Below are 5,566 nucleotides of genomic sequence, written 5' to 3'. Positions count from 1 at the left end.
ATGGCATATATTGTATGTTGTACAAGAAATAACTTACCTGAAAGAGGTTTTAGACTAAATATTGATTTTTATTTGGTTTGCACTTGTACTTGCGGAATAAATTACAATATTTCAAGAGTAATTATTGGAATTCATTAAAACTTCATTATTTATTTTACCAAAAACAAAAATATAACATTACTCCTTATTCACAATATATACACAATTCATAACTTTTTGTGTGCCACCACAAGATTTGTTGTGGCCTTACTTGGCCACCCCTAAGAAAATTTTCTGGGGGCGCCACTGGTTGAAACTGAAACTGTTAAAAGTAGTGAAAGTAAACGGACGTATGATTAACAATTAAATAAATAATTAAACTATCGGGCACTGCCGCAAATGTACACTGGGTTTAGATTTTCTGAGGTAAATTAGACCAGATTATACCAGACACATTATAAATACTTCTAGAATGATAAGAACGATAATTGCTTACAGTTTTATACGCGCACAGTGATACCACACAACAAGGATAGTTTTTAAGCAGTAAAAACAGAGTAGCGGAGTCTCCGTGCTGTCATACTCTGCAGGGTACGGCTGAACTGAATAAACGCGCATGCGCCAAGCCTGTCTAGAGAAGTCTCTCGCTCATGCGCGATAGGGGGAATTTTGTACACTGGTCGACCAGCTAAAACCAGCCAACCAGCCTAGGGTAATATGAAGAAGAGTAACGACATCTTTAGTGCTTCTTAAGTTAAGGGCACAGATGGCACACGGGCAGTCATTTCAAAATAATTGTTTTATTTGCATTCGTGACATCCAACAAAACATTCATAACACTCATCCAAACATATAAAGCAAAGTGTTTGATGAGCTGCTAAACCATTCAACAAATATACAATCATTTCTCAGTGCAGATATTTAGAAACAGTTTTCAGTTGACATTACCAACAGGATGGCAGACTTTTTGAACAAATAAATACATAAATAAATACATTGAATGTAAGGAATTACAGACGCAACGCTATACAATAATATCATCATGTCACTTGCTAAATAAAGTAATGTGTTGAATGGTCCCTGGTAGAGATAAGAATGTTGTAGTTGAAAATTTACTGCACATTCACATTGTTTTCAACAGAAGGTACTAGTTGCCGAAAGTTTCTATACTGGCCAGTTTAAAACTAAAAGTGTGTAGGGTAAGATGTGCACCCTAACATGAACCAATTCCTCAGACAATTTTGAGAATATGCAGCTCAATCATATTTGACTTGAGTCATTAATATAAAGCCCACTTTCGATTATATGTTTATAAATGCGTTAATATTAACCGCTTATGTTTGAAATGAAGATATGCTAAAAATATTATTTTCCCCAAACTCTTGCATAAACAAAAACACAGATGTTCAATATTTTACAACAGATTGATCGAGAGGGGTCTGGATGCAGACCTGGTGCAGTGCAATCTGAGCTGCATCCAATGCTTTTTAATGCGCTCACCTAACCCTACCCGTCACAGTGACATCACTCACTGCATTGAGTGCATTGTGTCTGACACTGCATCGCCAAGTGATGCAATCTCAGCTTGCATCATAAAGGCTGCATCCAGATACTATTGGATTGATCACTTTTCATTTCGTCTGAAATAAATTATATAATTTAACCTCTTAACAGTTCTGACTAAGTATCACAATAAGTGGACATCTTACCATACTATAGTTTTAATATATATTTTATTTCGTTTTACAGCTGCTGAGCAGCATTGTTAAATACCAAAGCCACATTTTCAAAAGTGTTCACACATTGAGCGACACAGAAATCTACTGAACAAAACATTTTCGTTGCTTTGAGACAAAATGGAATGAGCACCTGTTTTTTCATTCACACTCTGCAATGTCACGATCACCAGCGTTCAAACCACCAGAGGTCGCTGGTAAACACTCACACACACACATACATTTGTTTTTGTGAAAAATGGGGACATTACATAGGTTTCCATTCATTTTATACTGTCCAAACCGTATATTATATTGCCTCCACCCCACCCCTAAACCCAACCATCACAAGAGACTTTACTCTCTGATTAAACTCATTCTGTAGGATTTATAAGCATTTTGAGAAACGAGGACGTCACCAATGTCCTCATATTTCACCTCCTTTTGTAATACCTGTGTCATACCCATGTCATTATACAGATTTGTGTCCTGATATGTCATAAAAACACGTACACACACACACACACACTTACACAGGACTACAAATCTGCTTATAAATGGACTACATATTCAGTCATGCCACACACACACCTGCTCCAAGTCTCCACTGATTACACTTGCACAGGTGAAGCTGCTCAAGGACTGATTCATGGACCAAAATACTGCTCAAACACGAACAACATTGCTGAGTCTTGTTATCTGTAAAGTAGCATTAAAACGCGTTTCATCTTAGTCTTGTTTTCCTAGGTTTTGATCCTAGTCTTGTTTATCCTTTTGTCTCTGTTTGCTGCCTGCCTTCAGACCTCTCGCCTGTGTTTGATAACGATTCTGGATTGCCCTCATACATCTGTTTGCACCTGTGTTGACCATTGCTTGCCTTGAATAAATCTGCACGTGAATCCTACTTCTGTTGTCAGTGTCACTCCCCGTGTTAAACACATTCATTCATTAATTTTCTTGTCGGCTTAGTCCCTTTATTAATCCGGGTTCGCCACAGCGGAATGAACCGCCAACTTATCCCGCACGTTTTTACACAGCGAATGCCCTTCCAGTCGCAACCCATCTCTGGGAAACATTCACACACACACTCATCCACTATTTAGTCTACCCAATTCACCTGTACCGCATTTCTTTGGACTGTGGGGGAAACTGGAGCACCCGGAGGAAACCCACGCGAAGGCAGGGAGAACATGCAAACTCCACACAGAAACGCCAACTGACCCAGCCAAGGCTCGAACCAACAACCCAGCGACCTTCTTGCTGTGAGGCGACAGCACTACCTACTGCGCCACTTCCTCGCCCCGTGTTACACACAACACACTATATATAAATATATACTGTATATTACAGCACATTTTTGAATAGCTACAAATAGTTAAAAACACATTCAAATTAGAAAGATGGTAAATTACGTAACATGTTATGGCAGTTATGTAAAAAAAGTCAAGTAAAAAAACATTCCAAGAATTGCAACTGAACGCCTACTCAGGCTTACTCTCATTACTTACTACTCTGTTTTGGTAACAGAGGAAGCTTGAGCTGGTCTTCATTGAAAATATAGATCGAATAAGAAGGATTGATAGGTGGAAAAGTAGACAAATGTGCGAGAGTGTTTGGAGGACAAAAGAGCGTAGGACCAAAAAAGCAGGAATCTCTGAATAGATACAGTCAGGGCTACAAATTATTCGCCATGTCGTAAACCATGGGCTGTCTTTAAGAGAAGCTGGTTTAAATGAACAACACTTTTACCCAGTGCCTGAAAATCGGCTAACTTCAGTCAGTAGCTATGTTTCCATCCAAAGATGGGAATTAAATGTATGCGCAAAACGGGAACATCGCATACAAGACAAGCGAATAAAGCAGCGTTTCTATCTAATGAGCCAAAAAGAACAAAATCATTGCTTCCTGATTAACTGGCGTCAAATATCTACAGGAAAAACGGAGTTTGCTGTGGTAGGAGAAGCTGTGTGAATCTTTTCTTTATTTAGTAAATGCACCTTGACAGTTCTAGAGGTCGTTAATGATATAATTACACTAATGCTGATCAAATACAGTGTGCTCAGCTTGCTGGTTTGTCCATTCACACACATTTTCAACATCACTTGATCTCCTATATCAAAATCACATGATTTTTTTTGATGCACATACTGGAATTTGTTCGGTAAAAGTGTTTCCATTGTAGTTTATGCGCATTTCTTCTTATCGAATGATAAGTTTATCATAGTTGTGCGCATATGCTTTTTACGTGCATCTTAGCGTTTCTATCAACCATTTTTTAATGCACATATTCAAAATGCGCATAAAAATAGGTGGATGGAAACATAGCTAGTATATTCAAAATTGCGAGATATTTCCTGAAGCAGGCCCTCAGACCCTCACATGTGCCAGACCACAAGGTTCAGGCAGTATTTATGGACTATATGTACTTTATATGTACAGTGTTTATTAACAATGCACATCCCAGCAGGCGCACAACATCATAAGATGTTTCAATATTAGGTTAGATTCAGGTCATGACATGAGGTGACCAAAATTCCATGTCTAGCTAGTGTCTAAGGACAACATTATTTTGACGTCCAATAATGACTTTAAATTACGTTGTTATTTGGTTGATTTTAGGTTGTGTTGGAAAGTGACAAAAATCCAGCATCTGATAGATTTCATGGCAGTAACACAAATGTCAACACACAATGTCAAGGTGTAGCATGATTAGACGTTGATCTTTGGTTGATTTTATGTTAGACATTGCCGTCGATCAGATGTTAGGTTCTGACGTCAACCCGATTTTCACTTCCAAACGAAATCCAACATCCCAACATCGTTGGGTTACAATGTCAATATGACGTCATGATTTTGGTGTGAATCTAGGGTGGCCTGAAAAGTGAGGGTCTGTGGGTCTGCAGCTGGATAATGTCGTCTTGCAAAACCATGAAAACATTGGTGAGAGATGATTCAGAACATGGTTACTTTGATGCAGATCCTGAACTGAATCCTTTTAAACAGGATTACATGGAAGTTAGCCGATTTTCAGCTGCTTTGTAATTTCATTGCGCCTGCTGCAGCCATTACGACAGTATATTTCCTTGATTATTGCGCCAGAATCAGTATAGTCACTAGCCCTATCGGCCTAGAAAATAGCAGCTTTTCATTTTCCATCAGCCTTCGTACACAATGTAAATACAACTAAGTACTTTAAATGATCAAAACTCTTTTTGAGCGAGATGCTAATGGTCTAATCTAATTCAATGATCTATGCTAAGCTAGGGCTCCCGCCATACCTGGAGCTGAATGGATTAAGAAATGGTAAAACTCAACTGTTCAACTTGAGCGCAGTTGTGAAGTTAGTCTAAATCCAGAAAAAAACTGTTTCTTTAACAGTACAAGTAAATCTATTTGCATTAACAGTACAAACTTTCAATGTTCTATGAAACAATCTGTGTTCAAAACAACAGGTGAGATACGCGTCCTTTGGCGATAACACAACTATGTATTACAGTACATCTGTTCGGCTAGATTTTTCAGACATTCCGTTACATAGTTTGTTTTGTTTCAGGATTCAAAGTTTTCCTATCTAACTTACAGATTAGAGAAGGTTAAGGCTGTTTCACAAAATGTGGCAAGATACATTTTTCACAAATAAAGCACTATTTAAAGACAAACTACAGCATTTCTGATTCGCTCTCATGACATATGCTTTAGTACATTCAATAAAGTCAAAAGATGTTATTCTATAATTAAATACTGACTTATTTGACAAATAATTCAAAGCTTTAAAATGTTTTGCCAAGAATCATGTTGGTGATGCACACTGAAACATTTAGAAATGTGGGTTCGGTATTAAACAATGCTTGTTCACAGCTGATAAAATAGAA

The sequence above is a fragment of the Danio rerio genome, chromosome 20 (assembly GCF_052040795.2).
Source record: "Danio rerio strain M-AB ecotype USA chromosome 20, GRCz13ab, whole genome shotgun sequence".
Taxonomy (NCBI): Eukaryota; Metazoa; Chordata; class Actinopteri; order Cypriniformes; family Danionidae; genus Danio; species Danio rerio.
This window is presented reverse-complemented; position numbering follows the sequence as displayed.